A 14,112-nucleotide genomic window follows, 5' to 3' on the forward strand; every position below is an offset into this window, starting at 1 on the left:
AACTAAGCCTAACCAGTGTAGAAACTGACGTCGGCCAATCAGAGAGCGTCTCCGAGAAATGCGGCTACGGAAAGTATTGACGCTGCTTGCTTAGATGATATAGATTGCTTGAAAACGTGCCCGGCTTCCATCATATTACATCATATTTCAACGCACAGTGCGTTACGCACTGATAGGCGAAATTTATTTGGTTGACCTATTTCATTGGCTGCGAGGAAACAGCGATGAAACCAGTGCACGCCCTGCCGTGCACGATACGAGTCGCCCGGCCTGAGAGCTATAGTTACTAGTGACTTCCTGTGAATGAAAAACAATTATTTATATTTGATATATTAACGTTATATATTGTGCATTGGAAACACAAACATACTTAAAATTAGTAAATATTATTCATTTTAAACATGTTTATTTTATTTCTAGGGCTCTAAAAAATAAAAAATAAAAAAAATATTTTCTTCTTCTCCTCTCTTTTAACCAGGGAGGGCGGCGCTCTAGCGCCCACTATGGACGAACCGCCACTGGTTGTACCCTTCCTGCTTGTAAGTCGCTTTGGATAAAATGTCAGCTAAATGACTAAATGTAAAATGTAAATACCCCTCTAGCTTCCCACCCACGAACACTGCCAAATAATTATGTTGGCATGGCGGAAGTACTGCTACCGGGAATTAAACCTGCATGGGTCTCTGTGGTGGTAGGCGAGTGCTTCTACACTACCCAGACGCCCCAATTGTGTTATTGTTAATAAAGTTTGTTCTTCCTTTTCCATCCATTGTATTTGTGTACTTTGTTGGAACCCCAGGTTCTATATATTTTGGAACAAAACTATTTTACACATTGTAATACAGATTTATTTTTCTATTGTAGGACTATAACGCAAACCTCTATGAAACCCTTGTATCAAAAGCTTTCTAAAAATAGATGGTGAAAATGGTTACCTATAACAAAATAGTCTATTGTTATAGAGTATAGATTGAATAAAATGTGTAATACTGACCCTTCAATGTTATGAAGTTGCAGACAAAGAGTTCTACATCAAAATGTTGCAGAGTGAAGCCTTGCAACTGACATTTGCCACATGGCGGCCATCTTGCATGGGTGGAGCACGCCCACTCATAACATGCATGTCTATGGTGCATGTACTATTGAAATAACCATAGCTTGCTCAATTTTCAACCGTTTGGTTTGTTAAAAACGTCAGAGATGTAGTTATCATACTGCATACATATAATGTATTTTCAAAAAAAAATATTTAAAAAATTCTCCCAAGCAAGAATCATAGCCACGTTAAATTAATAATGTTTGTAATAAATCAAACCGTTTGTAAATCCGTAAAAAATTCAGCAAGTTAAGAGTATTTTGTTTGTGCAGATCATCACCAGCAGTGGTCCACTCAAGCAAGATGGCCGCCGGTGAACTATGCGGGAGACTCCGCCTAGAGCCATCTAGTGATATATATCTACACTTGAGTCTACGCAGACAAAAATGCTGCGCATATTTGATCCTCAAAAACACAGATGATTACGTCACGTATGTAGTGTCATGGCGCTGTGCAGCATGCAGTGTGTGAGATAGCAGTACTCCAGTCCTCTGCCTCTTTTAACTAATTCTAGCAAACCGTTTGTGGTTATCTTCTTATTTGCTGGACATCTGAAAAAATATACATAAGGTAAATATTTAGCAAGTTGTCTGTCAAAAAAGAGTATTCTGGCAACGTGACGTTAATCGTTAGCTACTAGCGTTAGCTAAACTATGGCTTGTTTGCATTAACGTTAAACGTGTTTGGTGTGTTGTATGGATTCACAAGAAACACTCTCCAATCCAAACAAACACGTCTCATTAGATTGATACACAAATATATGACTGGCACAGAACTTGGGCAGCTTGATTATTGCATCAGACTCAGAAAGCTGATCAGCCACTTTTTAAACTAGGGGTGAATAATTTATGCATTGCAAACTATAACATCAGTAGATTTATCTGATGTTTTGACTTTATTTCTTTAACATTTCTAGAACGCTATTCACTTCGGTAGAATTGAGTATCTTGCATGCATAGGAGTGAATATCAAATTGCAGGTACATTTCATGTCAGTGGGTTATATCTTATTCATTGTCAGACATTTTTATTCATAATATCAATAATGCTTTTTGTTGTAATACATTAGTCTTTTATCAAATAATATCACTAAGTATTGAATTAACTAATTTCGGTTAGGTTTTTTGCTGTCCTAATTTTTCAACCAGTTAACTGAAAGCACTAAAAATAGCATTATGTAAAATATTCTTAACATTGTCCTTTAATGACTATAAGAGAATCATGACCAGAAAAGAAATATAGCAATTATACAATTTAGTTGTTAAATATCTCTTTAATGTGCGTCTTGAGAAATCCCATTGAAGAAACCGCTCCTCCCAAAAAAGGTTAGTCCCATAATCATGTGACCTACATTGTGTGATGTCATTTCCTCAGAACATAATATGGAAAGACCATGAGGTATGTCTCTTCTGATATTTCATGATATAATTTCTTTTAATTATAAATTTTTTTGGGGGGGGCTTTCAGTATTTTTCACCCATCCCAATTTAGTTGTTATGCCCTTCCTGGTCGTTGCGCACATTGCCCCACTGCCGGTCTGTGGAGGGTGTAGAACTACCACATGCCTCCTCCGATACATGTGGAGTCGCCAGCCACTTCTTTTCACCTGACGGCGAGGAGTTTCACTGGGGGAACGTAACGTGTGCAGAGGTTCACGCTATTTTCCCCAGATCCCCACCCTGCTGAACAGGTGCCCCGACTGACCAGTAGGAGTCGCAGTTTACAACGACCAGGACGCGTCTATGCTTCAGGCAAGTGGCTTGTCCTTCCGCGTTCCCGTTTTGCGCTCTGATTGGCCACGCACGTTTCTGGTCATGTGACATGTGTGCCCAATAGCGTGACAAGCTGTGTCTTTGCCCATTTCCGCGTCGAACAGCCTGCAAACGACCTGGCGTTCTATCGCCATGCTCTAAGACAAACTCTAACCTTAACCAACTTCGAAAGAGTGCCTAAGCTTAACCGTTGAAAGAACTTGCCGTCACGCTCTAAGACAAACTCTAACCTTAACCAACTTCGAAAGAGTGCCTAAGCTTAACCGTCCAAAAACTTGCCGTCCCACGATTGGCGCACATGTCACATGACCAGAAACGTGCGTGGCCAATCAGAGCGCAAAACGGGAACGCGGAAGGACAAGCCACTTTCCTAAAGTATAGAAGCGACCAGGACACATGTACCCCACCGGCTTCCCACCTGCTAACACTGCCAATTGTGTTAGTAGGGACGACTGACCAAGCCGGAGGTACCGCTGACTGGATTAGATCCCAGAGTCTCTGCGGTGTTGGGCGAGTGCTTAGTTCACTGCGCATATTTCATGATATTTGACAAAGTGTTGTATAGACCTAGAGTAGATTAATTGTGAGTTAAGTTACAATATTATTCAGAAAAGTGTTATTAAAAGTGATACAAGTATTTTGTATGTTAAAATTAATTGATCTAGATTTGACATCTGGGAGAAGGCCTGCATATGTGGAGTTTAGGCCCAAAATAAATGTTGTCTACGTTACCCGTCACATAAGTTACCCATTTACTAGTGGTGGGGGAAAATATCGATACAGTATAGTATCGCGATACTTTGCATCGCGATACTGTATCGATACAAGAACGCCAAGCATCGATATTTTATTATGCAAAAAAAATGCATGCATTTCTTTTTGTATAAGGAAGACACACGCACACGTGTGCATTCAGTTAAGTTGGAATATGACTGTAATACAAACAGTTCAGTTTGTCAGGTACATGCAACACAGATTAGTGTTGACATCTGTCTGCTTGAGAATCCCATTTGCTGCAATAAAAATGATTGAAGTGAGATGAACAGACTGAAAACTTTATTTTATTAGATAAAACATGTTGATCATTGACTGCCATGCTGTTTTTCCATCTTTACTCCCTGGCACCAGTGTTTTTGACAATTTTCATGATGTTTGCAGACCCATCGTATATTCTATATTATAGCTATGGAGACAATAGTATGGCTCATTTGACAGGCAAATATTTATACTCCCAACAGGGAAAAAGATTTCTACATACCTTCGTTCTTGCGCAATCCCAGGCTAAAACCTGTCCCAAAATAATCCAGTCTTGTTTTCTGGAACGCGAGATATGACGTGTGTTGTGCAGCATGCACATTTTGTGCGAGTTGCTCGCCTGACAACTATATTATTTTCATAATAATCTCAAAGTTCACGATCGCCATTGGTACCTCTCTACCACTGCTTCTGCCTCTCGAGTGCTCTCAACTTCGGCGTGTGAGCCCCCCACACTAAACTAGCCCAGTTCAAAAGGTAGGCGATACTGCCACATCGGCATTCAATCGTCATTTCAATTCCAATTCCCTCAGAGCTTCAGGGATCACACACCAATGTCCGCCTGGCTGTTTAGAAAAAAAAAAAAAAAAAAAAAAAAATAGATTTCTTTTGGCAGTTAACTCATTCGGCGCCAATCATGAATAAAGTCGGGTTATCTCGCCAGCGAGTTGAGTGCCAAACCAGAGAAGTCGGGTTTAGGTCGTTTGACTTTTTCTTTTGATCCCCGTTCTACACAGTCCCCTGGAGCCTCCTGGCATAACGTTGGAATTGCAATGACAATCGAAATCCACCAGGTGGCAGTATTGCCTACCTTATGAACATCATCAGCCAGCTATTGGTGTGTTATTAGTGCCGGCCCCACAGCCCCAAAACAACTAGGTACTCTTTTGCGAGTAGCAGTGAGAAGGACACATTCGAGAATCGCGATCGCCTAGAGCGAACTATTGGATATTATGAAAAAGACTAAATTGATTATATGGATGATGATTATGGATGATGAGGTGCGTTTGTTGGACTAAGCACTACTGGTAAAATGTAAAACAACTAGGGCTGCAACGATTAGTCGACATAATCGACGATGTCGATTATAAAAAATCGTAGATGAGAAATTGTTGCGTCAATTAGTCATTAAAAAAAATATTATTATATATATATATATATATATATTTTTTTTTTTTGCACTACCTATCTTTGTGAAAGTGGCTTCTCAGCTCTGGTCCAGCCAGCTGAAGACTTCTTAGCTTAACATAACAGACCGACAGTAAGTTTTAGGGGTGGGACGATACATCGATCCAGATCGATATATCGATCTATTATCAATAATCAAATAGGATCGATGCCACGTAAAAAGATCAATTCATATTGCGATACTCTTATTTTGAAAATCCGGCGAGGGCGACGTCATCGCCCCGCGCCCAGTGTTGTGAAACTCAAACTCCGTTTAACATCAACACAGCAGTAGCATCTAGAGCAAGACTAGTGTGCCTATTCTGTGACCCAAAACATGTCCCTGCTATTTTATTCCACAACGGGTCCAATGCATCTAACCTGCTTTGCAATCCTTGTCACTCCATTATGCCCACGTCGCGTTAAAGATCGAAGATAACGTTACTTTAGCGTGAGCTAACAAGCTAACCCAGAGCCATAGGCAGAGAGAAGTGGGGACTGGGAGGGTGCATTCTCGGGGATAGCCCCACTAACAGGATCTGGCCGGTACTGCACCTTGGGACTCCCAATATGCTTTTCCAGTCAAAATACAGCTCTGTGACAGTGAATAGGATATTAATATCGAGAAAAAAAAGAAAAATGAACCAAAAACAGTGAACAGGAGGTCTATTTGTATTAAAAACAATAGATTGTTTTTCATTTAAATGTCTGGAAGAGCTCAAAAATAAAAATGTCATGATATTTCCATTGCCTTTTTTTTTGTTGATTTAAATGTTACTGATTGTATTAAATGGGCACATAATATCGTCTCATATCGATCGCAGGCACCTGAATCGAATCGTATCGTATCGTGGCAGACTGTGTGATATCGGATAATATCGTATCGTTGTCCAAAGAATCGATATCGTATCGTATCGTGATTAAACTGGTGATTCCCACCCCTAGTAAGTTTGGGAGAACTAATGGGATAACTGGGGATGTTGTTTGGTCCTGACAAGAGTCTCAAAGCAACTCTGAGGTCATGCTCAATGTCCAATCTGTTCCTCTGCTCTGTCTTCAGCTGGACCAGAGCTGAGAAGCCACTTTCACAAAGATAGGTAGTGCAAAAAAATATATATATATATATTTTTTTTTATTTTATTCTTTTTATATAATTGTTTTTCCGATTAGTCGACTAATCGAAAAAATAATCGACAGATTAGTCGACTACCAAAATAGTCATTAGTTGCAGCCCTAAAAACAACTATAACCAAATCGACCGATGAAACCTATTCGGCTCCATGCTATAGTCTGACCTGAGCACACAATAGTAACCTGGCTGCAATGCAATGGCGAGCGAACTATTGGATATATGATGAAGACAAAACGGATTATGGATGATGATTATGGATGATAAGGTGTGTTTCCACCAGACTATGATGTTGGACTATGTTGGACCAAGCACTACTGGTAAAATGTAAAACAACTAGAGATGTTCCGATTAGAGTTGTTCCGATACCGATACGGGTATCGGAAATGCCGCCGATACTGCCTAAAATGCTGGTATCGGTATCGGCGAGTACACGTAAATTCTAGCCTCCGATCCCATGATGTAATTTATCTCCTGCCGAGTCCTGCGGAGAGTGAGGATTATAAAATGAACATGTTTTAAAGTGTGATGCTGTGTCATTTTAACAGCAGATACATTTTCTTAAATTCCATTGTCCCCGACAGTGCGGTGTGACGGGGAGCTCGGACGGGAATCGGGATGTTTGGCTGGTGTTATGATAGCATTAGCTGGAAAGATAGCTAGTTGGAACAACATCCGCTTTTAACGTTACATCAAATCAGATGATCGCCTGTCCTTTCTCCAGGACCTAACACTGTCCGTGACCGTCTATCAACAATAATGCACCCACTGTGAATTGTATTTAAGTTAAGTAGCTACGGACTAGCGTTAGCTGACTATTACTAACGTTATCTTAATGGCAATGCGGGAAGACGAGCTAGGTCAGTTAGCTTAGCTTGATAACGTTACCGTGTCTAAAGTTGGTGCTATTCACATAATCCAGCAATAATGGCTGCAGACCTGCAAGCAAAGTACAGCAAGTGCCAAAGGATAAGAGTCTGAGGCGGAGTTTCAAAAGAGAATGTTGAATATTTATTTTGCATCAAAAATCACAACATGAACGTTCTATCTGCCACTAGCTTACAGACTGAATAGGGTATATCTGCAGAGCCACTGAGTAGCGAGTGCAACACCGTTTAATGTCCATGTGGATCATTGGAGTAGGGTATATCTGCAGTGCTGCAGCACATACTCATTGATTAATGATACTAATACAAATCTATACAATCACCTGTTGTTGAATAAATACTATACGTTCTAGTTATTACTAAAAAACAGTATAACAGTATCTGAAAAAAAAAAAAAAAAAAAAGTATAATTTATATAATTTAAAAAAAAAAAAAAAAATTTATGCACTGGTATCGGATAAATATCGGTATCGGCCGATACCCAAAGCTTAGGTATCGGAATCGGATCGGAAAGGGAAAAATGGTATCGGAACATCTCTAGTTCCGATACCATTTTTTCCTTCCCGATCCGATTCCGATACCTAAGCTTTGGGTATCGGCCGATACCGATTTTTTTTTACAGATACTGTTTTATATATACTGTTTTTTTTAGTAATAACTAGAAAGTAATGGTATTTATTCAACAACAGGTGATTGTATAGATTAGTATTAGTATCATTAATCAATGAGTATGGGGCTGCGGCACTGCAGATATACCCTACTCCGTCTCCAACGCTCTGCACGGACATTAGGCGGTGTTGCACTCGCTACCCAGTCTGTAAGCTAGTAGCAGATAGAACGTTCATGTTGTGATTTTCGATGCAAAATAAATATTCTCTTTTGAGACTCCGCCTCAGACTCTTATCCTTTGGCACTTGGAACTTGCTGTACTTTGCTTGCAGGTCTGCATCCATTATTGCTGGATTATGAATAGCACCAACTTTAGCCACGGTACCGGTATCAAGCTAAGCTAGCTGACCTAGCTCGTATTCCCCGCATTGACATTTGATAACGTTAGTCAGCTAATGCTAGTCAGTAGCTACTTAACTTAAATACGATTCACCGTGGGTTAGGCCTGCCACGATAACACATTTTGCTGGGCGATTAATTGCCCCCGGAAATAACGCGATAAGCGATATTTCGACCGGTTAGAGAATTTTTTTTTGGAGAAATTTATTTCCCAAAAGTTCTCATTTTTCTTTAAAAAATTCACTAATATAATGATAATAGCATAATAATGCAAGGACACCGTTTCAAAGTGCAATACACTTTTATTTAACATTGGAAGACATTTTAAATATCCTAAATAAAAAAATGCTCAGTTTGATTGTTTATTATAAAACAAACTGAAACTGGAAACAAGCCCTCTGTCTGGCTTTTTGTGTCATCCTTTTAACATGTACCGTACTTTTTGGACTATAAGCCGCGGCTTTCCCCCCCATTTTTCGACCCTGCGGCTTATATAACGGTGCGGCTTATATGTGACTCAACGTGACCAAACCCGAAAATGTAAAAATCAAACTATTGCTTTTTTGACTGCATTGAAATGTTATTTATCTTAGGGCTGGGCGATATGGAAAAAAATCATATCGCGATAACGATATGATAATTTTATTTTATTTCTCGATATCGATAATTATCGAATTGTTATAAGTATAATTTTTTTTTTTTTTTTTTTTTTTTTTTAACGGATGTATGTTTATTTTGCAGCAATTCTTTGTCATTGCCGCCATCTTTAGTGTTACATCCCCTCACACTCCAGTTCTCAGGCTGCAGCTGGTTTAAAAGCTAAAGTAAACTGGCTTCTCTGCTGGCTGTGGCTCCAGAGGAGTTGAACAGTTCTGGCTCTGCTAGTTTATTTTCGATCTTTTGGCGCTTTTTTGGTGGACAAACCACCGCACATGTGCACTGTGACTCGTGACTGGAGTCTAGTTCTGCTAGCACACATATCCTACTGTGTACAGACGGTTTCAAAATGTATTTTAAATTAGAAAGCAAACAAAATAAATGGACAAGAGAAAAAGAAATCTGAATTTGGTCAGTATTGTCATTTGGACAAGCAAAGCCATTACTTTAAGTTGCAGGCAAGAAAGACAAGTCTGTCCACTGTCTCTGGTTTTAAAACTGCCCTGTTGCAGGCAAAAAAAAAAAAACGATTTTTCGATTTTTTTTTAATTTCGATATTCGATATCGATTATTAAAATATATCGCGATATTTATCGTTATCGTTATATCGCCCAGCCCTAATTTATCTGTTCCCTTATTTGCTAAACTTAATACAACTTGTAAATGAGTTAATTCTTGTTATTTGTCCGACAGTATTGTGTCCCAATGCTAATTACATATGGTAATTAAACATTAAAACACCTGTGGCTTATAGTCCAGTGCGGCTTATATATGTACACATCATTCAATTTAGCTGCTGCGGCTTATAGTCAGGTGCGGCTTATAGTGCGAAAAGTACGGTACATGTATTATTAATGTACCTTGCGCCGCGGTACCATGTACAAAATGTTAATAAAGTGTGAGGAAAAAACTGGAAACGTAATAAATAAAAAGGCAGTGAAACAATAATCAAATAAAGACTAAAATATATACTATCTCTATTGGAATGGAGACTTCAGCACAGGATAAACTAGGGATGGGCAAAAATAATCCAGATCGATTGATCACATGATGTACTCGAGTACTCGTGGAGGAAAACGCTGTACAAAATAAACGTATTTTCCGGTGTTTTAGACTTTTATTTTGAAGCCCACCGCTCCGTCTTTTCCCGTGTTTTAGACTTTTATTTTGAAGCCCACCGACCGGACCGGAAGTATTGTTGTGATTATCCTATGAGTGGACAACTTGTCTCGTCCGGTTCTGTGTTTTTGAGCTAATGATAAAACAAATGTTGAGATTGTTGGTGAACAACTAACTTTAGGTTAGTTTTAACGTTAGCTACTAACGTTAGATGCAGCTACTACAGGCAATCAACGATGAGGAGGAAGCGTCAAATACGTATATAATAGAATAGTAGCCCTGTGGTGCGTAGGCACGACTCGAAACTACCTGTTATAATAAATTAATTCATGGTTAACTTGTCCCCGTGTCCAGTCCTTTGACTAGCCCCAGGGGTGCAGTGCTGGGCATACGCGGTCAAACGACGTTTGGGCTTCGTCACTGAGGCCGAAGTGCGCGCATCCTATTATTATGCAAAGTCTAGGTGGTAAGTGCCGGCGCGACGACACAAAAATGACTCGTCGCCGGCACTTATCACCTAGACTTTGCATAATAATAGGATACCGACAACCAAATACAAGCCCTGTAGGTGGGGGGTTGCTTGATCTCTCGACTGGAAGGATGAGACGAGGTGTATCATCTGTTCTGTGCGCAACCGAGGGAACATGTATGCGCGCGTGCGCGGGCGTTTGGCCTTCGCCCATATTACGACTGCACCCCTGACTAGCCCCACCCGTTCATTGTAAACAATGATGCATGTAATTGTATTAACGTTATTCTGTGTTGTAGCTATGCTATACGTTGTATTTCGTTTGTTAGCTATTTAGCTAATGTTGTTAGCATTGAATGAGCATCAACGCTCGATCTTTCGTCTTTATTTAGCAGTCCAGTTTCTCCGGGCAGTAGCGAGTAACTACTTGGGTCTAAAAATAGCTAACGTTACACTACAAATAACGCTACTTGGTTAAAAGGAGCAACACTATTGAGAAATGTAGTTAAGCTATGTGGCGTTGCCCCACGGAGCTCCCGTGCTGTGCTCTGTAGTAAAGCCAGCGGCCCCCCACACGGAGAGTGACTGACGAGGGGTACTGGTTCCGCGTCATTAAAACAAACGCGCAAATAGCAATTAATCGCGCCCGTCAAAATCATTGCATTCATTTTAATTATCGCGGCAATTAATCGATTTATTGCTTATCGCGGCAGGCCTACCGTGGGTGCATTATTGTTGATAGACGGACAGTGTCAGGTCCTGGAGAAAGGACAGGTGATCATCTGATTTGATGTAACGGGGGGATGTTGTTCCAACTAGCTAGCTTTTCAGCTAATGCTATCATAACACCAGCAAGCAAAACGCATCCCGTCCGAGCTCCCCGTCACACGCACTGTCGGGGACAATGGAATTTAAAAAAGTGTATCTGCTGTTAAAATGACAAACAGCATCACACTTTAAAACACGTTCATTTTATAATCCTCACTCTCCGCAGGAGATAAATGACGTCATGGGATCGGAGGCTAGAATTTACGCGTACTCGCCGATACCGATACCAGCATTTTAGGCAGTATCGGCGGCATTTCCGATGCTGGTATCGGTATCGGAACAACTCTAAAAACAACTATAACCTAGGGCTGGGCGATATGACGATATTATATAAATATCGGGTACAGTTCATTAACGATACACTTTTTCAACGTATCGTGGATATCGTGATGTTTTGCCCAAGAGGATTGTGTCGCGTCAATCTGTCCACACGTTACTCGTTCATATCTCAGCCTGTGCTGAGATATGCCCATTCCACGGTCTGTTAATAAAGTTTTCAATCAGACAGATGTATGGAAAGGCTTTTATTATAACATTCGTTGTAGTAAAATCATTATGCCTCATTTAGTCATCCTGTGAAGCACTGGTCTCCTACTCGACGGCCGCGGGGAGCTAACGTTAGTAGCTTTGTTGATGTTCAGCACACGGGACATTCACGAAGTCAAAAACTAATAACGCTTGCCGATTGGTGCTAAGAACAGCAGGGCGGGTGCAAGCGGTGTGACGTCATTGGCAGACTCGACTGTCAATCAAAATGATTATGTTTCCGTCAGAATGAATGAATGACCTGTATTAAAAGGTTGCAGAATGGGTACAATACAGTACAGGAGGATGAAGACCAGAAAAAGACTTTCGGCTTTTTTACATAAGGGTCCTCTATTTTCAATTCATCAAAACATTTAGAGACATACATATATACAGTAGTTTCATAAAAATGCTAAAATGCTATTTATTGATTGATCGATTTAAAACTTTAACATATTGCAGAATGGGTACAGTACAGCTCAATACATACAATTGTTAACTCTTTCAATGCCATGCCTGGTTTTCCGTTTTACCGCTTGAATGCCACCATCCGCGCCAATGTTAACGTTAATATCGCCTAATCTATGTTTTAAATTATGGCTATGTGTCTAATCTGCCCATCGCATTATCAAATACTATTTTCCAGTCAGTGCTGTGAAGGCAGATTCTTTTTTTATCGCGTCGTTTCCGTTTCAGAGCAGTTAGAAAAGCCCCCGTTTTGATATAAAAAACAGCTCATTCTGGAGCATTCTATGAAAATCGTCTTTTAGTGGAATATTCCACAACGTTGATATTCGTCGGCCTTTTTATGAATCGTTTTCAAATAAACGCTAGATGATCAATATTATACGTGCACGCACGCACATTACGGCCGCGCACTGATAATCGCCCTGTTGATTTCCCCTCGGACTTTTACAATGAAACCGAAAGAAGACATTTCACAAAACAGCTTATAACTTCATCAAACTTACTCCGATTATCCTACCACTGATAACACAGAGTCCTTACCTGACATCAGATGGTATCCAACTGGTATATTCCAATTCCTGATCACCATTCGAAAAAATCGATAAGTGTATGGATCCAACGCGACACAGTAGATCTCTATGATCCGCGGGGATCTGAGGCTCCAGAATGAACTGTGGTAACCCCGGCTGGATCAGTGAACTGGAAAATGTGGGTCATTTTCATTGAGTCCATTCCAAAATCACTTATGTCATCTGGGAGACGACAGGGGGCGCTTTTTTCCACAGTGATCGTCGGCGCCCCTCGGCTATACTCGGGTAGGCTCGGGTGATGCAATAATTTTTCAGATCGCAAAAAAAAAAAAAAAATCAGAGAAATCTCGTGAGTGGCTAGCAACCATCTATAAAAAAACACGAGAAATCTCGTGAGTGGCACTGAAAGAGTTAAGGGGATGCAGACCAGAGAAAGACTTTAGTCTTGTTTACATCAGGGTCCCCCATTTTCAATTCATCATATTTCATATCTAAATCATATAATATCTCATATGCAATATATAATCTAATAATCTAAATCTAATATAAAAATGCTAAATGCATTGGTATTTTATTTTGTCTTTAATGTTAGCTTGCAAACTCAAATACTGTCTTGGTAAGCCTCATAATGAATTGTTTGGGGTAAAAAAGAAAAACATCGTGATGTGTATCGTGTATCGCCGAAAGGTCAGAAAATATCGTGATATCATATTTAGGCCATATCGCCCAGCCCTACTATAACCAAATCGACCGATGAAGAAACCTATTTGGCTCCGTGATATAGTCTGGCCCGAGCAGATGAAGTAGACGGATGGAGGCTATATGTATTGATCCTGTTCTGATTCAAGACACGTTTGGACTCGACATGAGAAATGGAGTACATCTAAAACAAAGGTAACGCCTTTTTACGTGTACTTTACAGAAACTCCATCATAAAACATGCGTTTATATGATCGCTGCTTCGGATAAATGACCCCCCCCCCCCCCCCCCCCGGCTTTGTGAAGAAACAAGGCCATGTGTTTACCTTTGACCTGGGTCTCAGGCGAGCAAAAAACATGATTTACGCATACCCGCAGAAAACGTTCTGTAACTCGCATTCCAGGAAATCAACTTGGATTTTTGTGAAACGAGGCAATGTTTATATTGGAATTGTGAACAAACAAAGGTATGTAGAAACAAACTCTTTTTTTACATGTTGTACTACAAATAGTGTCTGTCAAATTAGCCATACTATTGTCTCCATAATATACAATAGCTCCGCAAAGATCATGAAATATCGCAAAAACGGCCCAGAGACAGCAGAGATGGGGGTACACGCTGGCGCTGAATGAGTTAACTGTTGGCTTTAAAAAACGAGAATACTCGTTTTTGGCGTTCAATGCGTTAATGTAAATGAATTGGAGCAAATGTCATGTGATTGTA

At 40.1% G+C, this 14,112-nt stretch overlaps 1 protein-coding gene across 1 annotated transcript in view; it reads left to right on the forward strand.

Annotated features, from left to right (window-relative positions):
* The first annotated feature begins 1,536 nt into the window (after positions 1-1,536).
* Positions 1,537-14,112, forward strand: part of polr3d (polymerase (RNA) III (DNA directed) polypeptide D) — a 36,341-nt gene continuing 23,765 nt past the window's right edge. Inside the window, exon 1 of the mRNA XM_084325809.1 lies at positions 1,537-1,666. The gene's annotated coding sequence lies outside the window, so the exon portion shown is untranslated. The remainder of the gene's footprint in view (positions 1,667-14,112) is intronic.

Source organism: Notolepis coatsorum (genome assembly GCF_963971535.1).
Source record: "Notolepis coatsorum genome assembly, chromosome: 1".
In the NCBI taxonomy this organism is placed as follows: domain Eukaryota; kingdom Metazoa; phylum Chordata; class Actinopteri; order Aulopiformes; family Paralepididae; genus Notolepis; species Notolepis coatsorum.